This window comes from Pinus tabuliformis, chromosome 9 (assembly GCF_031772625.1).
Source record: "Pinus tabuliformis cultivar Carrire ecotype Pingquan chromosome 9, CPIR1, whole genome shotgun sequence".
Taxonomy (NCBI): Eukaryota; Viridiplantae; Streptophyta; class Pinopsida; order Pinales; family Pinaceae; genus Pinus; species Pinus tabuliformis.
The window spans coordinates 1,110,690,257-1,110,700,052 of record NC_142307.1 but is presented as its reverse complement, the minus strand read 5'-3'; the positions used below and the strand labels follow the sequence as shown (position 1 = coordinate 1,110,700,052).

Genomic DNA, 9,796 nt, shown 5'->3' with positions numbered 1-9,796 from the left:
GAAAAGGATCGAATCACAATTTTTGGCAATACAATAGAATGAAAAAAAAGAAGCGAACCAACAGGGGGCCTTTTGGGAGGTTATGTATTTAAGCAGCACGTAGGCTGTAAAGAAAAAGGGGGTTCACGATCTACAAACAGGGGTTCTCTCTGCACTTTTTCTTTTTTTTTAATTGCACTGTTGTAGTAAGATGGAAGTTTGATTGTAGAGAGAGAATTATCGCTTTTGACTATGTGGAGAAAATATGTCTTGCATTTTTGCCAACTATTTCTTCAGAGTTGGATATCGCTCTAACAATCACATGTTTGTAATGAACTTCTAGTTTTATTTTAATAAAATTTCAGCCCAATGCACTATTGTCTGAATTTGAATTTATATATTGTAGTCATATTTTCCTTGAATGGTTTTAATTTCGTTATAAGTATGGTTTTGTTTATGATATTGAGCACTATTTCCATGTCATTTATTATATGCTTCTAAAGCCTTTGCTAAATATTTCTTTGCAAGACAGAATGAAGTTGAAATCGAGATTGAATACATCGAAATGAGAATATGTTGAGCAATGACTAATCATGGTTTATTTGTAAGCTTATTTTGATTTATTTTTTACTTTCGTTAAAATGAACTATTTCTTTTAGTAGAAGTAAATCATATAATGAATTCAGACACCTAATTGAATTTATATTTTTCATTTAATTTTCTTTAATAACAAATTATTAAAGAAAATTCATTAACATCAACATTTTAATATCTAGTAAATTTGTAAACTATTTTGGGATTTACAATTTAATCTTAATTCTAGATTGAATCAAAATTATAGTCTTTCCCCTGTTTATATGGTCCCACCTTACAAACCATCAATATTCTAGAGAAATATTGAACAGTAAGACCCAAAATGTGATTTTTTTTTGTTTTTGTTTCCAAATCCCAAGACAAGACGAATCCGATTCTCACTCAAATCCCAAATCAAAACTACCAAACGGAAACCATGACTTGATCCTCAAGCTAAAAAATCATATTTAAAAGAAAGAGTCTTTAGTGCGATGAATAAATGTCAAACTTTATGAGCCACAATTTCCAACAAGCTAATTGTTACGTCTGTTGTAATTAAATGTGCTCAAGAGTGACTAATTTGATTTTATTTTAAATAACATGCTTATGAATTCTTTACATAAAAGGAGAATTAAGATTCTATAGGAGTAGTTTCCAATAATTATGAACTCATATCTAATCTAACATTACAATAATTCACTTACACAAATTAGACTTTATGAGCATGAATTTTAACTCAATGGGATTAGCATGCATATTCATTAAGAAATTCCATAAACATCTTGGTTACTGTTGGACACCTAATGCTCTAAGGGTTGGTATGGAAGTTGAATAGTCTAAGGAAGTCCAAGAGACCTTGGAATATGAAACCAAAGGTGATATGAATGTACTATAAATGTATATCATTTGTTAATAATTGATACTCTCTCATGTTTATCATTCATCTTCTCTTGCTTCCATGTATGTGTCTAAAATGGTATCAGAGCGGGCGTACTCCTGCCCTGCTCCAATTTGAGCCACTTGTTTCGTGGCATCTTTGTGCATGTCATGAATATGTTTTTAGCTAAATTCTAGCTGCCATCTTTTCCCAGTTCTGTAGGAGCTCTAAGAAATGTTCCCTGCACAATTACACTGTCTTGTAGAAACGCATCTGTCCATCCTAGCTACCAAATGCACATGAGCATGCCATATCTGTTTTTGCGTTATTTTGAAGAAGAATACCTCCTCTGCATTCCTGAAATTTATGCAGTCACTTGAATGACCTCAGTAGGGAATTTATGCACTGAATTACATTTGCATTGAATATCATTTGTTGCAAACCATTGTTGAGACGGTCATTCCATTGAGAGCCGGTCGTTCCAGATGTGATGGCTCTTAGTCAAAGGAAAATCGTTGTTGTGTTGTTTATTATCTAAAGTTGTCATTGTTATTCAAGGACTTGTTGGTTCATATTATATAATGTTGTTAGTTCTATTCAAGATCTATCACTGCTATGGCAAGTCGTTAGTTCATGTTATTCAAGTTTGCATGGAGTAATGTGCTTTGAAATTCTTTGTGCATTAAACTGTTAGCATTTTGTTTCATTCGTTGGCTCATACGTGAGTTACATTCTATTCATATTCTTGTTACCTTATGTTGGACTTCGTGCTGATTATGTTGACCACATTGGCTAGTCCTTGCTATGTGAATAGTTCGTGAATTAGTTCTGAAGTGTGAATACCTGCATGGGATGGTGCATAACACCTGCAAGTTTTGGTGAATGTTGCATCTATTTAAATGCTTTACATGAAAAAAGAAACAGTTTTGTGAGCAGAGAGAGAAATAATTGATGACTCATGCATTGCCCAATTAGAGGTAACAACAAAGGGTGTCAGGGAAAGAGAGCCAATGTTGTTGTTTTACCGGAAAACTTGTTGTGACCATCGGTGGAGTTGGAGGCCAAGATTATGTTAAAGTGTGCGAAGTTGGATGGATTCCTTTTGCGTTTTGTCGGATAGTCATCCAAAATTATTCGAGCAGGGCCAATGTGTCATCCAACAATATTGCTCGTTGATTGCATTAAAATTGGCCCGATGGGTCCAAATAGTGCAAAGAATCTAGTAACCATGGATTCCCATTCGAAGCTATAAAATCTATAGCCACCATGAAGTTCAACTTGTACCCATTGGCAATGTAGTCCAAGAAACTATGCTTTGTGCTTGCTGAGAACTTCTCTACAAACAATTGACCCTTCAATACCTTTTTATGATGATTACTATTGCCTGTTGGTAAATAGAAGTTCTCTCCACTCCTACTTATATAAAACTTCTCAAGGTCACCCAACGATTTTTACATCCTTCCAATCAACTCATGATTCCCGTTATTGTTGAAATTGTAGTAGTCAACCATTAACGTGTTATCCTTACTCCCAATCTGTTGTATGATCAAAGTCAATGGTTTCCATAGTGGATTTAGGTCATTCATTTTAATGTTTGTCGTACACATTGGGACAAAATGCCCATTTTCAGTTGGTCTGAATATCTTTAAAAAAGGGTCACTTTTGGAGAATAGATCCTTGTTTGGCAGATAAGCGCAGCGGAAAACCATTTCAACCATAGTTTTTGAATCGATAGTCTCCTCCACTTGTAGAGTTATCTCTCCAAATTTTGGTAGCCGTGGGCTTGGTCCTTTGTGTTTAGTTCCTTGTCTGAGCGGGAGGGTCAGAATTCTACCTGGTTTTGTCACTATCTCTAACATAAAACATTCTGCCTTCCGGAGAAATTTTTGTTCATCCAAACGAAGCATCTTGGCTGGTACATTGTGAAACTTGCTATCAACATCATACACTCTGAAAAGTAATGGCTGGAGAATCTCAAAATAGTATATGATTCTTTGTTTTGTTATCTAGAGAGGATCCAAAGAATTTAAAATTACTTCAGTACGACCTAGTTCTTCAAATGATCCATCTTGTTTGTTTCATAAGTGAGTGAGAGTCATAGATCCTTCATAATTTTTCGAGTACAACCTCCTGAAGAAAGAGTCCACTTGTTCTTTTCATGTTATTCCAGCCGGTACAGGAGGAATATCTCAAACGAGGACAACAAATTGTTCTCGTTGATTCGATCCTTGGCTAAGAAGGATATTACAAACCGATTGCCATTAAATTGAACAAAGGTAGAGGTAGGTTATCGATGTGAGAGCACAAAAGCAGTCAGAACTATTATGTGACTTTCTAGAATAGAGGATATTGTAGTAACATTGAATTGTGAGCGATTGTTGCTTCTTCTTCCTCATTTGTTAATAGTTGTGATCGATTTCTTTAAAGTGTAAGATTGATAATGAAGAAAATGACCAGACTTGATAATGCATTAGAGTTGTTAGATAATATGATACATTCCACTATTGATGAGATGGTTAAGATCAACAAAACCTCTCTTTCCAATATTAAAATGTGTCTAGAAAATGCATAAGAGAATATTGAGTTTTTGCAGCTTGAGACAAAGCTACAGCAAGAGGAGTTACAACAGAACCATCCCTTATTTGATTTTGAAATAGGATCCTATCAACAACCAGCAAGTCATCAAGTCAGTAATGTTGAGTTTGATCCCCATCAAGTGCCAATTTCAAGAGCAGTTTCGCATAAAGATGCAGAAATTCAGTCTGCACTTCCCAATTCGGTCATCAGACCTTAGGAAGAGCTTGTCCGCAACAAGCACAAAACTGGTCTTGGATATGACAACGACGTGTCATTTCATATTCCAGATTACTCAAGGCTCATCTAGTTTTAGAGTGTTGTATTCCTTCACAACAGTTCACCTTCAGTTGTTCTAGATTTTTCCCCTCTTCCACAACAGCAATAATAGATTTTGAAATGCCAACACTATGACTGAGTTGGTCATGCAAAAGATCATTTTTTTTATCTTCATCCATGTAAGCACTGTCATAAAACCATTCATTCTTCAAACATATGCTTCAGAAACAAACCTCCTACAAGAACAAAGATTCAACTTGGATGGATCGCTTCTTGGTAATGGGCTTCAACAGCCAAGAATATATTTCGCTCATATAACAGGATTTGTTCTCGAATATTGAACAATCTTGTAGTTGATTTTTCTTCATCTTCTCACCTTATATCTGACAGGGGGGGAAATGATGGTCATCTACAAGCTTCAAAGCCACATCAAGCTAGCCTAAGCCACAACCTGCCATACCAGATTCAGAGTTATAGCCAGAGACAAATATGCCCCTGAGCATGCCTTCAATTGGTGATACCTCTTCAAAGAATTGGGGACACTTCCTCTAGCAGAAGCCTTTAGCTTCATGCCAGTTTTGGAAGAGTTCCAGGAATTTCATTAAGCATTCCAGAGTTGTTGGTCATCCTTAAACCATCAAAGGTTGAGACATCCCTTTTTAGGTTGAGGTTCTCCCTGTTATGCGAGATGAGACCTCCCTTTCATGATTGATGGTTTCCCTCTTCAAAACATCAGGAGCATTTCCTATAGCAGAAGACTTGAGCTTCATGCCAGTTTTGGAAGGGTTCCAGGAATTGCACTAAGCATTCCAGTGTTCGTGGTCATCCTTAAACCACATCCCTTATACAAACATTTTAGAGAGCACATTCAGCCTAGTGTTGCCATGCATTTTTGCATGTTTTATATTATAGCTCTCTTCTTAGACTCATACATAACCCTTCGGATTAAGGGGCAGAATGGTTGACACCTAAACCTCTAAGGGTTCGTGTGGAAGTTAAATAGTCTAAGGAAGTCCAAGATACCTTGGAATACGAAACCAAAGGTGATATTAATTGATCCGAATTTAAACAGGAACGCAACAAATTATAGAGATAACCATATACACAAAGATGCAGCGGAAATAATACTTCATTTCATTAATGGAAAATACTGAAATATGCTTACAACCAGAAATGGAAATAAACTAGCTAGGGCGATGGTAGCTTATCTCTGAGAAGAGATGTGGTGGCTACATGCCTCTGAACTGTGTTACAATGAGGCTCGAAGGCCTATTTATTGTTGAGAAACAATGGAAAACCCTTAACATTCCAAAACCTAACCCTAGGAGATGAAATGCCAAACTGTGGGCCCCATTTGGGTAAATTGGTACATCAACTTCCCGGGGTCGTAACTTTGGCATACGATCTCCGTTTGACATGTACAATAGCTCGTTAGAAAGATCTATCCGAGCACTACCACTTTAGGAAGGGCAACATCAATCCATGGACCCATGTTGCCCCCAAATTTCCCAAAAAACGTCGTTTAGGGCCTCAAAACGGCTCCAGAAGTTCAGGACCCGAAAAATTGCTAAAAATAGTAAGTTGTGCTACAATTAAGGAAACTGAAAACGCTGAGAGAAACAATTGTGGGGGTCCAAGTGGACTTGGCAGGTGGCCACCAATATCCACCTGGATCATTCCTCCCCCCTTAGGAAGCAATGGTCCCCATTGCGATGAGCTCCTCCATGTGATGAGGAAACTTTTGCTGAACTTGTTCCCTGGTGAGCCACTTGCCCTGCTGAAGGAGTTGGCCTGCTTTAACAACTCGATACAGTTGGATATTCTGTTGGCGAGTGTTCTTAATCTATGTGTCCATGATCCGATCAGTTGCAGCTTGTTCCATGCAATCTGGATTTAATTCTGTGGGTTTGAGCTGTTCTGCAATGTCGGATGTGTCTAGCAATGGTGGAAAGTATGGCCGAAGGCGGTCCACATTGAACACTGGGTGCAGGCCAAGGAATGGGGGAATGCTAAGCTCAAATGCATTGTCTCCCATAGCATTAGTAATGGTGTAAGGACCATATCGGAGTGGTCTCAATTTCCGATAGGCTCCAGTAAGGCGTTCCTTTTGCAAATGCAACCAGACTTTGTCGCCCACCTGAAACTTGTGTGGCACCCGATGTTGATCATGTCGCTCCTTGTACTTTGCATTTGATTTCTCAAGAATGTCATGGACCTGCTCGTGAATATGTTGGATGCGCTCAATGAAGCTGGTGGCCTTATCTGTTTCGGAGTAGACATGAGCTGAATTTATGTGAGTAGCTGCAAGTGGCATGGCCACATCAATGGGGCATAGTGGCTGGAATCCCAAACCCACCTGAAAAGGGCTATGGCCAGTGGAGCTGTGAAGAGCTCGATTGTAGCTGTGCTGAACATAGGGGAGGCTCTCATCCCATGTGCGTTGATGCTTTGAGTTATACATGCGCAGAATGTGCACAATCATCCTATTTACAACCTCTGTCTAGCCATCAGTTTGATGATGGAAGGCTATGGACTTCGTGAGTTTGGTGTCCAGCATTGACCAGAGACTGGACCAAAATGTGCTGAGAAACCGACTATCCCGATCTGAGATGATAGATTGTGGGATCCCAAAGTGCACCCACACTCGTTCAAAGAAGAGTTTAGCAGTGGCTTCTGCTATGATATTCTTCTTGTAGGCCACCATAATGGCCATCTTCGAGAACCTGTCGACGACCACGAAAACACAATCATTTCCATGCTTAGTGGAAGGAAGGCCTGACATGTAATCCATGGAGATGGATTCCCAAGGTTGACTAGGGGTAGGGAACGGGGTATAGAGGTCGTGCTTCTTAATGGTTGGTTTGGCAATGGCACAGGCAATACATGATCTGATGTACTTCCCAACATCCTGTCGAAGATTCGGCCAATAGAAATAATTTTGCAGTACTGCCACTGTTTTCTCGACCCCGAAATGCCCAACAGCCCGACTGTAGTGTGATTCCCAAATCATCTTGGCACGCTCACTTGAAGGAACACAAAGGTGACCCAAGTGGCATAACAGGGCATCCTGGAGGTGAAAATCTGGAACATTCCGACCCTCCAAGAGTGTCTGGTATGTGTGGCCGAATTCTGGGTCACTTTTGTAGAGAAGTGGCCAATCAGAAGTCTCGTGCCCACAAGAGTTGAGCACGGTGGTTAATGCCATGATCGGTGGTCGACTGAGGCAATATGCAACATTATTGGTGTTGCCCTTCTTATACTTGATATTCAAGTGGAACTGTTGCAGGTATGTAGACCACTTCTGATGGCGATCATTCTGCAATTTCCCTTGGGTCTGTATGAACTGCAGGGGTCGGTGGTCTGTGTGGATGACCGTTTCCTTCCCCAAAATGTAATGCTTCCATTGTCGGAAAGCCTGTACAATGGAATACATCTCTTTATCATAAGTGGGGTACTTCCGGACTGTGTCTGAAAGTGTTTCACTGTGATATGCCACTGGATGTCCATGTTGAGTAAGGACTGCCCCAATAGCATAGTCAGAGGCATTTGTCTCGACCTCAAATGGTTGTTGTAAATCTGGTAACGCGAGCACTAGTGCCGTGCAGAGGCGATCCTTCAACTCCATGAATGCCTTCTGTTGAGATTCAGACCAAAAGAATTTTGCTTTCGCCCCTCCCTTGGTGACTTGATTCAAGGGCCAAGTAATATGAGAAAACCCCAACACGAACCTGCGGTAGAAGTTGGCAAGACCTAGAAAGCTGCGGAGCTCTGTTAGAGTGGTTGGAGAGGGCCAATCCTGAATGACTTGGATCTTGGCTGGATCGACATGCACCCCCTGTTCATCAATGATGTATCCCAGATACTGAACCTTGGTCATGCCAAAAGTGAATTTCTCCAAATTGGCACATAGCTTGTGTTGCTGCAGTGTTTGGAGAACCTGTCGGATGTGGTGGAGGTGCTCTTCCCAACTCTGGCTAAAGATCAGAATGTCATCCAAGTATACTACTACAAAGGAGTTGGTGAATGGCCGCAAGATGTCATCCATTAGCCTCATGAAGGTTGCAGGAGCATTTGTCAATCCGAAAGGCATAACCAACCATTCAAAAAGGCCCTCCTTGGATTTGAATGCAGTCTTCCACACATCAGAGGGTTCGATTGGTACCTGGTGATATCCTGACTTCAGGTCGATCCTGCTGAAATATTTCGCTCCCTTTAGTTGGTCCAGGAGGTCATCAATCCACGGGATCGGGTACCTATTACGGACAGTGATCTTGTTCAGCGCTGGATAGTCAATACAGAGTCTCCACGTCCCATCCTTCTTCTGTACCAACACAATCGGGCTCCCACAAGGCGATGAACTCGGACGGATGTGACCTTTCTGCAGGATCTCCTGAATCTGCCTCTTGATTTCATTGTTCTCCAGAACGAAGCGCCAATAAATTGGTCCACTGGGTAGCGGCGCACCTGGGGTCAGATCGATGGAGTGCTTGACCTGACAGTGCAAAGGAACCCCTGCAGGGGAGGTGAATATGTCCTCGTACTCCTCCACAACCTTGTCCATATGTAGTTGTCGTGCAGAGGGACCCCGTCTGGAGGCTGCAGCCACCGTCTTCTTCTTTCCTTGAGGGCGTATCATCAGGAAAACAAATTTCTTGGTTTTGGAAATGATCTTACTGCATTGTTTTGCAGTAATCAAAGAGATGGCGGTAGGTGGCGCTACCTCTGGTATCCTGTACAACTTATTTCCCAATGTGATAATAACAGCATGGGGCCTTGATTCATACACAACATGTCGCTTCCACAAGTATGGCTGTCCTAATAATACATCACAAACTTCAAGGGGAGAAATGTCACACAATACCTCATCCGTGAAGGGCTTGATGTTGTATGGAAGGCGACACTACTGGCTCAAGCGAAGATCTCGTCCTTGGTGAAGCCACCCAATGGTGTATGGTTGTGGATGTGCTGTGGTCGATAAGCCCAACCGCTTCACGACCTCTGCCGAAATGAGGTTCTTTTGACTCCCGCTATCAACAATTAACTGTATCGGGGAGCCCTTTACCCACATCTGGGAGTGGAAGAGACGCTCCTCCTCCTCTGGATCTTCGGGTTCATTTTTCTGGATCTTGGTGGTAGCAACAGTGGCGTTGGGATCCGCATCAATGATCTACTTCCCTTTTTCATTCCCCTTATCGGGTTCTGACTCAGAGTCAGAACATGCATCTGATTCTGAAACCTTTAGCTCAGCCACCAATGACTGCTTGGCCCGACACTCACTTGTGTTGTGGGTGGATCTCTTATGGAACTCACACCATTTTCCAGTGTCCTTTTTCGGCTTCGCGGCGCTGTTCTTTGCTTGCAGCTTCGGCGAGTTGTCTTGGGCTGTCCCGCCTTGGCTTTGTCCTTTGTTCTGTGGTTTAGGGGCACCTTTCCCCTGCTTTGGATTCGCAGATCCAAAGTCTCGCTTCTTTTGTTTAAATTTCTGCTCAACCTTGACGGCATATTGGTATGCTG

The 9,796-nt window shown here is 41.1% G+C and overlaps 1 pseudogene; it reads right to left on the bottom strand.

The window, feature by feature from the left end:
• Nucleotides 1-2,610: 2,610 nt before the first annotated feature.
• Nucleotides 2,611-3,501, bottom strand: LOC149152546 (protein BONZAI 1 pseudogene; annotated as a pseudogene).
• Nucleotides 3,502-9,796: the final 6,295 nt, after the last annotated feature.